The sequence below is a fragment of the Clarias gariepinus genome, chromosome 3 (genome assembly GCF_024256425.1).
Source record: "Clarias gariepinus isolate MV-2021 ecotype Netherlands chromosome 3, CGAR_prim_01v2, whole genome shotgun sequence".
NCBI lineage: Eukaryota > Metazoa > Chordata > Actinopteri > Siluriformes > Clariidae > Clarias > Clarias gariepinus.
In genome coordinates, this window is record NC_071102.1 from 25,506,069 (window position 1) to 25,518,415 (window position 12,347).

The 12,347-nt window shown below is 38.5% G+C and overlaps 1 protein-coding gene across 1 annotated transcript in view; it reads right to left on the reverse strand.

Annotated features, from left to right (window-relative positions):
• dlgap3 (discs, large (Drosophila) homolog-associated protein 3) overlaps nt 1-12,347 on the reverse strand; it is a 195,680-nt gene that overhangs the window by 105,343 nt on the left and 77,990 nt on the right. Inside the window, exon 2 of the mRNA XM_053493174.1 lies at nt 8,609-8,702. The gene's annotated coding sequence lies outside the window, so the exon portion shown is untranslated. The remainder of the gene's footprint in view (nt 1-8,608; nt 8,703-12,347) is intronic.

Below are 12,347 nucleotides of genomic sequence, written 5' to 3' on the forward strand. Positions count from 1 at the left end.
AGAACTTGCAACCTCTATTAACACAGACCCAACGCGGGAATCGATCCCAGGACCTGTAGGTGCAATGCTAACCACTAAGCCACCGTGCCGCCATCTTTTTATAGAACCATTGTTAGGTTGATCAACTGGCATTTGTGTATTGACATTAAGTGTTGCTAGCTACTTTAGATTGGTAAATCACTTTGATTAAAAGCATCTGACAAATAAATAAATGTAACGCTAATGAGGAGAAATGCATTCAATCGACACTCTGGACCAGTATATGACAAGCTATCAGAATCTACATTCTAAACACTGAGTTACATAATCTTGGGTTGAAAGGGTGCATTACATGATAACAAGGATGTAGCCTAACAGCACAACACCTCAAAACAACACCTCACAGTTGTTCTTAATACCTGTCAAGTCTAATTAAAAGTGCAAAGAACAAAATCTTCCTAACACATCATTCTGTGAACATAGTTTCTGTCCAATCACAATGCTATACCGCTCTCTCTCTTCCGCTCGCTCGCTCTCTCTCTCACACACACTAAAGATGTTAAAATGTTTTCTACTATTAAAAAAAGTTTATTTCTATTTAATATTACTTCAACTTTAAAATGTAATATGTATCCATTTATGGACAAAGAATAATACAAGGCTATTAAAATATGTATTTTGTATAATGACTTTTTAAGGGCAATTTAAAAAAAAATAAAGACGACATGACATTACAGAAACATAATCTATGGTGTGTAACACAAATAATGCTTAAGAACTTAAGAAAGAAAAACAAAACAAGTATTATATTCCTTTCAAGGTGGCATAGTGGCTTAGTGGTTAGCACTGTTGCCTTGCACCTCGAGGGTCAGGGGTTTTATTTTCACCTCAGGTCTGTGGTCATAGAGTTGCATAGTCTCCAGGCCCCCTGCGACCGTGTACACAGGATATCGCGCCCTTGACGTTGAGTGAGTGTATTCCTTTTAACCCCAACAATTTGTCAACTATAAAATGTGTTAATAATACAGTGCATTTCATATGTTATAAAATGTTAACATGTTATATTACATATGGTGAGTATATAAATGGTGGGCGTTCAAGTTAAACCAGGACTTTTGATTGTGCAGAATAACAGAACACAGTTATAAAAGTTTAAATTCCCTTTATTTCTCCCCTGCTACACTAATGCAATCATCCTAGTATTAAAGCGTGATCGGGACCGTACAAGGGATGTGGCAATAACTCTTGCTGAATTCCTGCAAGTTGTGAGGTTGGCTGTATGATTTTGTGCTTTGTCCTGCAAAAGCAGAACACCTTTGATGATCAAACCGGGCCGTTCCACTTGCTGACTGTTCACGGGAATGACTGCAGTGGCTCTGAGCCCCTTGGCCAGGATTGTCATTTGCAGACGTACAGGTTCTTTAAAATGGTTATACAATTCTAAATGTTTTACTGTGGCTAAGTCTCATCACTGTACTGCTCTTGAAGGGCTGTACTGTAAATGTCGGTTTAAATGTCAGATATGAAAATCGGTTTTATGGCTTCATTCGCAAGAAATTTAATCACAAGACCCCTCATATATTAAATAGATGTTATGCCTGAATGTGTTGAACCTTTGCCTAAAGGTGAGTTAAAAGTGGCAGAAATGATGTGAATCTCAGCTAGTGCCAGAAAGGTAAAACCTAACTAGTGGCAGCACCCAAAAAGTATAAAGCATATTCAAAAAAAAAGAAAAAAAAAGAAAAGAAATTCATAGCTCTTAACATGAACATTTATGCTTCTCTAAGCAAAACCAACATCCAGTTTTCTTTCTATACTCCTCCTATACTTATTCACAATAATCATATACCAAATATATTTTTAACAAAGTTAATAGAAATCGTAATGAGTTTTAATCTCGTGTCACCCTAAAGGGTTTTCTGGTTCCGCTGGGAGTCTGGTTCCTTATGACTTCCTTCCTTTTGTCGCCTTAGGGAGTATTTTTTTTTTTCCTTAGCACTGTCACATCTGGCTGCTCATTATGAATCTAAATCTAAAAGCAGCTTTCTTTGAAGCTGCCATGTCAGAATTATGCTTTATTGACCACGTACACTTGAGTATACGAGGAACTTGAATTAGTTGTTGAGCTCTTAGTGTACTTACAGTACAGACATTATATATGAAAATGTACTAATGCTATGAAGTGGACACTACTGTGTACAGGGCCGGAAAAAAGTATTTTCCCCATTTCTAAGACACAAAGATAACCTGAGTAAATACAAAATGCAGTATTAAAATGAGGATTTCATTAATTAATGGAAAAAGCTGTCCAAGCCTACCTGGCCCTACAGCAAAAATTAGTTTCAGCTTCAGGACCTGGACAACCTGCAATAAGTGATGGAACCATGAATTTTGTGCTCTACCAGAACGTCAGGCCATCAGTTTCTGACCTCAAGCTCAAGTGCACTTAGGGTAAGCAGCTGGACAATGATCTAAAACACACTAGCATGTCCACCTGTGAATAGCTTTAAAATAATTATAATAATAATTTAAAAAAGGGTTTTAGAGTGGCTTGTTAAGATCTGGAGTTAAATTTGATTGAGATCACCTTAAACAGATCACTCATGCTTAAGAACCCTCCAATGTGGCTGAATTAAAACATTCTGCAAAGAAAAGTGGGCCAAAATTCATCCAAAGTGATCTAAAAGAATCATTGCCAGTTATCGCAATTAAAATTTGTTTGATGATCTTAAGTGTGGCAAATATGCCCCCCCACCAAAAAAAAAACTTCGGAAGAGGGCAAATACTTTTTTCCCAGAGCATTACATACTGTATTAATTGTACTGTAGTAATGAAAATACTTTTGTACTCAAGATTGTTGCATCTTAAACACTAAACATAATGCTGTCATGTTCAATTTTCAACAATGCCACAAACATTTATAATCAGAAGTTATAATCACAGTGGTAAAAATAATTATTTGATCCCAGATTTTGTAAATTTTTAAAGGTAAGAGACAAATGATCAATCAAAAATCCTGAAAAAGCACATGATATAAAGGTTATAAAATGAGCTGCATTTCAAAAATAATAAAGTTGCATGTAATAAGTATTTAAATAAATAATAAGTATTTGAACCTCTACCAACCAACAATTATTCTTGTTTCCACAGAATGGTTATGTGCTCATGTGTTAGATACGTTTAAAAAGGTGCTCCTGGGCCTCTGAGTGGCGCAGTGGTAAAGTGCTCGCCCTATCATCTGGAGATCGCTGGTTCGAACCCCGGGTGATGCTGATTGGCCGAGCTCTCTCAGGGGGCAGGGATGGGTGGTACTCGTGCTTCCACATTAATCACGGCTCTACAGCCAATCAGGGGTGTCTGTGAGTTCGCGCACGTAGAAGGAGCGGCTAGCGCTTTTCTCAGAGTGTGTTACTCCGCCGCTAATAGTGCGTGAGCAAGCAGTTCAAAAAGGTGCGGTCGGCTGACATCACACGGTTCGGAGGAAACACGTGATAGTCTTCGGCCCTCCCGGCTGAGTGGTAGTGGTAGCCTTAATGTGGGAGCCCCCTAGTGACGGGGAGTAATTGGCTACGACTAAATTAAGGGAAAAATTGGAATCCCCCCCAAAAAAAGTGCTCCTAACAAAAACAACTGTTTTGTGTATAAAAACTCTATCTTCCACCACCATGAGCAAGACCAAAGAGCTGACAAAGGATGTCAGCTACAAGGCTCTCCCACAAGCCTTGCGCCACAAGGCTGGAATTGGTTACAAGACCATCAAGCAAGAAGCTTGAGATGACTGTTGGAGTGATTATCCTTATCCCATGAGGTAAAATTTTGGAGATCCTTGGGATGATTGATGGTTATTTTGTATTTCTTCTTTTTATGAATAATCATGAGTGAAGTGACGAATCAGCCCAAAACAACACAGGAGGAGCTTATGAATGATCTCAAGCAGTTGGGACCACAGTGGTAGCACAATACACCGTCATGGATTGAAATCCTTCGCAAGGGGTCCCTCTTCAAGAAGGCACATTTAAAGGTCAGTCTAAACTTTGCCAAGCGACAGAGAAGGATTGGGAGAAAGTGCTGTGGTCAGATAAGACAAAAATTTAGCTCTTTGGCATCAACTCGACCTATCGTATTTGGAGAAAATAAAATGCTGACTATGACCCTAAGACCACCATCCTGACAGAGGTGCTTGCATTATGCTTAAATCCTTGAATGGGCCATGTATTGTAAAATCTCCTGAAGATAGGTCGTGGATGGGTCTTCCAGAATGCCGATTACCCAAAACATCCCCACCAAAGCAACAAAGAAGCGGCTCAAGAAGAAGCAGATAAGATCTGGAGACTGGCTAGGCCACTTCATGGCCTTAAACTCTTTAGAAAATTTATGGAGGGAGTTAAAACTTTGAATTGCCAAGCCACAGGCAAGAAACTTAGAAATTAGAGAAGGTCTATAAAGAATAGTGGAACCAAATCATGAAACGTCTTACTGTACCTATGTGCTTGCCAACAAGGGTTTCTCAATCATGTTTTGTTTTGTAAGTCATGTTTTGCTTGGGGATCAAATACTTATTTTCCTAATTAAAATGCTACTCACTTTATAACCTTTTGCTGAAGGATGATTTTCCTGAAAGAGACTAGCCGAAAGGCAAAGAAGAAGAAGACAAATCATCTGCCTCCACCTAACCCTATCATCTGCCTCCACCCAACCCTATTCTCTGCTTCCTTTTCTCTCACCTCAACTAACTTCATGTCCTCTCTCACTGCATCCATAAATTTCCTCTTGGGTCCTCCTTTAGACTTCCTGTCGGACAGTTCCAACCTCAGCATCCTTCTACCGATATATTCACCATCTCTCCTCTGAACATGTCCAAACCACCTCAATCTGGCCTCTCTGACTTTATCTCCAAAACATCTAATGTGGGTTGTCCCTCTGATAAACTCATTCTTGATCCCATCTATCCTTATCACTCTCAAAGAGAACCTCAACATCTTCTGCTACCTCCAACTCTGCCTCCTGTCTTTTCTTCAGTGCCACTGTCTCTAAGCCGTAGAGCATCGCTGGTCTCACCACTGTCCTGTCCCCCTTTCTTTCCCTCTTCCTGATACTCTGTCACATAACACTCTTGACACTTTTTCCCACCTATTCCAACCTGCCTGTACCCGCCTCTTCACCTCCTTTCCACACTCTTCGTTGCTCTAGACCATTGAACCTAGGTACTTAAAGTCCTGCACCTTCTTTACCTCTGCTCCCTGTAGCCTTACTGTTCCACTTAGGTTCTTCTCATTCACACACATGTGAACTCATTCAGACTCATTCTGTCTTGCTACGGCTAATCTTCATTTCTCTTTTCGGCTTTCCAGAGCGTACTTCCATCTCTCTAGATTTTTCTCCACCTGTTCCCCGCTCTCGCTACAAAGCACAATAGCATCTGCAAACATCATTGTCCGTGGAGACTTCTGTCTAACTTCATCTGTCATCCTGTCAATCACCATAGCAAACAAGAAGGGGCTCAGAGCCTATCCTTGACGCAGACCAACCTCCACCTTGAACTTTATAATCTTTTGATGCATGTGCTTTTTTTGGATTTTTGGTGGTTATTCTGCCTTTATCCTTTACCATAAACCTATGATAAAAACGATAGACCCTTCATTTCTTTGTAAGTGGCTAAACTTACAAAATCTGCAGGGGATCGAATAATTATTCTCTCCATTGTATATCAGTTCAGTCTTATATACAGTACAAGACAGTGAACATGTTCTGTTTTTCTTTTTTCCCTTGTAATTCTTGCAGCTGTTTTGGAGACATGCTGTCAAGGTTCACATAATACTTGTCAAAGGTTGTGGGTGTCCAGAGACACATATACACACACATATACCATGCTGTATGCATGAAAGCACCCCCTGGTGAAGGACATTTTAAGTAAACAAGTGATTACCAACAATCCATCACCATGCTAATCTCCAGAGGCTCTATTAAAATCCCTGTACTTGTGCCTTTTGCCTCTCAATGTCTCACAGATTTACGTAAAGATCCTAAGAGTGCACTGTGCAAATCGCACCCACATTTTATAAAGATGTTCCCCAAGGTTTGTTCTCTGAGTCTCATACAAGACATATTTACTGTAGGTTTCCACAACCAGGGATCTCGGACTTCCGATGCATTAGGTATACCAGAGCTGCATTTCTCTTCATGTATCTGCACACACTTCTGTATAGTGGTGTCAATGATGTCATGGTGTATTAGTGTGAATAGAGCAGATTGATGCAGTAAGCATGTAACGTGTGAAGCTCCCAGCAGTGGGAAATAGCAGGGAGGCTACAAGGGCGCAGGGGGAGGCCGCTCAAAGTTTAAAGGTTTGCATCCCCAAATCGATAAAATAGAGACATGAGATGAACAATCTAATTCAATAGAGCAATAATATGAGAGAGAGAGAGAGAGAGCCTTTAGACCCTTAAGTCATTAAAGAATGTCAAATAATCAGGATAATAAAATTATATAATAATTACTTTGTATGACGCATAATGAGGAATGTGGGAAATAGGTGAATGAGGCGAGTGAAATAAGTGGAAGAAAAATGTGTAATGACTAAGCGTGACATGTTTCAGCAGCAAGGCAAAGGTGTAACAATCCATACAGTCTAAACATGTTTTTCAAGGAGCAACAGAGAGGTGAGGGTCAATATCAATCCCTGTAGTATGTAAGGTTATTGGATTTACATGCTACTGTATGAGAACAAATGTGAAAAAAAAAAACTGTATCTGTGTGTACTATAAGCTCTATAGCTTCAAATGAACATGCTCTTTAAGGGCATTGATATAATCACGCTATAAGCTGCTTACAGTAGTCTGTTTGTACATCTATTTATACTTATTATAAATAGACTTAAATAAGTTGTATAAATGGAACAATTCATTCTTTATGCTTATGCTCTTCTCTTATACTACTGTATATACAATATGATAAAATCAGACAAAAATCAAGCTTTTATAATAATAATAACAGATAACAGATTCCAACCTCTATTTGTGTATATTACAGTGTAATTAAGTGGTGTAAAACTAGTGCACTGCTCATTTGGTTGAAAATAAGACGACGTGTTTCTGTTTTGATCGGTTGCTAATCGCATGGCTAGAAATAGACCTGTGGCACAAAATCTGCCAGATCAGTGTGCCAAATTTTACAGTTTACTTAACAAGTTAACATCTCCGAGGTCCCCCATAGTGTGCGTGTTAATGCTCCAGCTGAAATATCCCTCAAACAATACTGTACCCATTCTCATCATGGCCATTTTTTGCCAGGGCAGAGTAAATGTCCGGTTTTATATGTTTTGATATGAGGTCACTTTAGGGGGGGGGGATCTAATTGGCTTGTTTAAACCTTGGCCAATACAACTATGTAAGAGGGACAAAAAGCAGACAATGTACAAGCACACAGCACAGACCCATCCGAATGTTAAACATTGATGTTGTTGTTCGTTCGACTGCAAGGGGTCGCCACAGCAGTACAAGTTTGGCACAGGTTTTACGCCGGATACCCTTCCTGACGCAACCCTCCCATTTTATTCGGGTTTGAGCCCGGCACTGCATCCAGTGGCTGGGGGGTTTGGGCACTGGCTGGGAATCGAACCCGGGCCTTTCGTAACACTTACAGTACCACTGAGCTACCAGTACCCTTATGAATGTTTAACAATAATTAAAATGTGAAATTGGCATTATAGGACCCATGTACAGTACAGTCATGTCCAAGACACAAGTACCCACATCTATCATCCCATATAAATGTTATATAACTTGTACTGCTGTCCTGTTTCCATCCTGGTACTTTTTTTCACAATAAAACATCAACTATCAACAAAACATTTTTTAACATATGTAGTAAAGCCAGCAATGAGTAATAATTCACCCTAAGGGTTCTCTTTTGATTCTGGTTCGATTCAGGATTTCATGTCAACTAATGGGAGTTTTTCCTCACTACTTGTTATGAGTCAACATCTGAATTCAGCTTTTCATAAAGCTTCTTGTTCCAAATCATGCTCTATTGACTAAATACACTCAGGTATACAAGGAACTTGACTCAGTTCTTGAGCTCCCAGTGTGCTTATAGACATTATATATTACTGAATAATTACGCAAGGACGAAGACAAAGATAGCACTGGAGGTTATATTAGGGAGAAAATATCTACTTGCCTTTTTTAAACCCTATAGAAGCCAAGCCAATACAAGAATGGAAAAGAGACATAAAAGCAGAGATTTTTTCCTTTGCATTTTCTCTTGTTTTTTGGTTTGTGCACTCAGGAGACCTCTAAACGTGACTAAAAGTGCATTTTGCATAATAGGTTGCCTTTAAAAATTCACTTTGGTCCAAAATAACTATATGAATGAATGCTATAAGGAAGCTCTCTCCTTATGGTGCAGGAACAAAAACTGTATTTAACCAACATCAAGATGTGGTATTATTCACTATGTTATTCCAACATATTAACTGTAATCTAATTGTTTCCCAACATTCTTAGCTAAGATTGGCAAGTACTTCTGACAAGTACTGTATATCACCATAAAATAAAAAAAAATCTTACATCACCATGGCAACCTCAACAAAAGCTTGAGAAGCAAGAGAGACAATGTCATTTTTTCTTACCCAGGTAACGATGCTCGTTCCCAGTTCATCAAAAGATCACGGATACCCTGGGCTTATGTGTCTCTTTTGGGATCCTGGTTTGGGAACAGGAACCCTAAAAATGCACACAAGTGGATAGAAAATTTACTTATAATTTCTATCAACACATAAAAAAAATTAAAATGTACATGTCAACATACAGTATTTAACTTAAGGACAGAATTTCCACTTAATAAAATATGCAAGTTGCACAACTTAGACAACTGTCTTCAACATAACAACTGACTCTTGTTGTTACAATTACATAACTCCATATGTTAAAAAATGTAGTATTGTTTTAAAATAAATCTCAAGTCTCCTGGGATAGGCTCCAGGCCCCTCATGACCCCTGTATACAGGATAAAATGGTATAGACGAGTGAGTGAGTGAGTGAGTGAGACACAAAAAAACAAAACACTGAATTGGAAAGTTTGCCTTTTGACTGGTCCTGTATATAATCAATGATATCAACCATATAATCATACAGATAATCATTTAAACCGAACTCCTTTCTACCATAACATCACTTTTTGGTTGCCACCTTCACCAGAGGCAGACAGACTGTCAAGGACATATAATTTAATTTCTATATTGACTTTCTCAAAATGTGCCAGTGCAGTAAGTCTTACAATGCTGCACCCTTGACCATTCCATATCAGGAGGACAATCTCAGCTGTACAGAATATTAAAAATAAAATGGTGCCTAAAGTGTGCAGTCTGAATTGTATTGTATTTGAACTGTTGCCCTCCACAAATACCAAACACACACACAAACACACACACACACACACCTTTTATTGTGGCATGGTCTGCACTGTCCAAAGGGTTTTAATAAATCTGTCCAGTTGAATACTGACCACATCACTATAAATGACTATTATTGTGAAATAGTGTGGAGTATATGATTGGTTGTCCATGTTATACTGAAATTCCATAGCCTCTCCCTTGCACATCTTAAAAAAATCTTTTACATCCAAATATTTAATTTTGTTTTTATTTACAAATTATGGCGGCTGAGACGAGGCAAAGCAAAATAACAAAACCTGAAAACTAAATAAATTTAAACATAATAACAAAACCGAAAACATAAATCAGAAAACACAACAACATATTCAGAAACAAAATACTAAATAAAATAAAAAAACACAACAACAGATGTCTCGTCCAATTAGCAGTATGAAATTTTTAACCACTGATCTTGAGTGGCAGATGTCTTGTCCAATCAGCAGTAAGAATTTCATTTGCAAACCACACCTACTTTTTTTTGTTGATTCCTAAAGCTTATTGGACGAGACATCTGTCATCAGTCAAATCAGTCTCAATTCAGGTAGGTATAATTTAAAAATGAAATTATCGGTTTTGTTTTTTGGTTTTGTTATGTTTTTAATAGTTTTTTTTTCCGTTTTGTTATTAATGTATGTTTTTAAATTAGTTTTTTTTTTTTTTTTTTCGGTTTTGTTATTTTTTTTTTTAATTTGTCATTTTGTTTTCGGTTTTAATCGTATCCTTCCCAAATATGTGCATTACATAAACGGTCTTTTGACACCAGCACTTAAACGTCCAATTCAGGGTAAGTTTAGAGTAAGCGGTTTTTCAGTTCTTTTCTTGGTGCAGGATTTAAGATTTTCTCCATGGTTACTGTCAATGTTCTACAGATGCAGTAGATAGAGATAAGGAGTGTTTCTTTAACGTTCATCCATACGAGCTCCTCTCCCTCCCCCATCTGCACTCCAGTGTCTCAGTCCTTATTAACCAGGGCTTGATCGGTATATCCGAGGGAAGGAGTGAGCAGCTGAACTAACTCTTAAGCGTACTGGAAAAAAGCTGGCCTGGTGTGTGTGTGTGTGTGTGTGCGCTTATCAGCAGTTATCTGCAGCACCACTGTGGACAGTATTCTATGTCATTAACAGATGCAAGCTCCAAAGGAAGTATCCGAAATATGGAAATGGTCTTTTGTTTTTCTGGAGGAAACAATACTCGTGTAATTTCAAAAGTGGGTCACAGCCTGTTCTTCCCTAATGAGACAGCACATGATCATTAATTGTCTTTTCAGCACAAGACGTATGACAGAAGGGCCACAGAACTGCCGCCAGCCATCATTACAGCAGTCACGTCGAGTGATGCTTTTTTTTCTCTCTCCACCCTTCTCTTCCGTCATCTGATTCACACACTTTCACTCCTAATGATTCTAATCATTCTCTTCTTTCGTTGTCGCGCAGCCTCTCTGATTTCAGGAAAGCAGCATGTGACATTTCATCTTGTCCCTGACCTATCTTACTACAAGTAATGCAAGAGAGATAAACCTGACAACAAGTATTCAATAAAAAGCAGTGTTCCCAAGTTAATACTATAAATCTAATTACTTGTGAAAACAACTTGCTCACTTCACTTGGTGACAAAACCTTATTTAAGTCACAAAGGGAAAATGCATAATTCCCAAAGATGGAAAACTAAATGCAAACAGAACTGTTCCATTAACTGCAACACTATTTAAAATTTACACAATTACACTTTTTTCATTTGCCAGACACTTTGAACTTTGAATGCTGCGACAAATGATTTAGCTGCTAACCGAGAAACTAACAATAAAATGTACAGTATGCAGTTGTATGCAAATGTCTGCAATTAACCTTAAAACTCAAGCGGCTCAGATACTGTACATGCCTGCAGCACAGCACAGGCCAATAACAATTATTAAAAAAATATATGTGCTATTATAATGCCTTGCTTTCAACTCTCAAAATGATATTACTTACTCACTCATCTATACCTTTTTACCCTGTATACAGGGTCGCAGGGCCCTGGAGTCTATCCCAGGAAACTTTGGGCACAAGGCAGGATTCCAATCCATCGCAGGGCACACACTCATTCGCACACTACGGGCAATTTGGGAACACCAATTAGCCTAATCTGCATGTCTTTAGACTGTGGGAGAAAACCGGAGTACCCAGAGGAAAGCCACCAAGCACGGGCATTACATGCAAACGCCATGCACACAAACCAGAGGCGGGAATCGAACCCTGACCCTGGCCATGCTAGGCAGTGCTAACTACAACACTTTAAGCTGCATGATTTATGTTACATATTTATCTTTCGGTAATGTCACGATCTGATCTTTATCTTTATACCTATAGTATGCTATTATAGCATTTTAACTGATTATACAAAATAAGACTTTACAAATGAGCAAAACATGTTTGTATGAAATCTACTGTATATATGAGTTTCAGTTTTTAGGTACAGTATATCTAGTAACAATAAAGATGGGGGGGGGGGGGGGGTTCAGTTGCGTATCATGATTATTTTGTGCAGCCTTTTACACTGGGGCAAAAAAGTATTTAGCCAGCCACCAACTGTGCAAGTTCTCCGACTTAAAAAGATGAGAGAGGCCTGTCATTTTCATCATGGTCATAAAATGTTGTTCCTCTTTAATCCTATAGGGGGCTCTAAACTTTTCACACATTAGCAGGCAGGTGTGATAAGAGCAAATTATTTATTCTTTGTGAAGGTTTTTCAAATTTTAACAAAATCGTGATGAATGACGATACAAATCAAATCAGCACCAGGTATCATGATATGTTGTATCCAGTGGTCCGTTGTGATTCCCAGGTCATCAACCTTGAAGATTGTTTCTTCGGTAAATGTAAATGAAAAACTGCCACAAGCTGACTTCCAAAATGACCTGCTGACAGCAAAGTTTAGAAAGTGAGTTATTACTCCA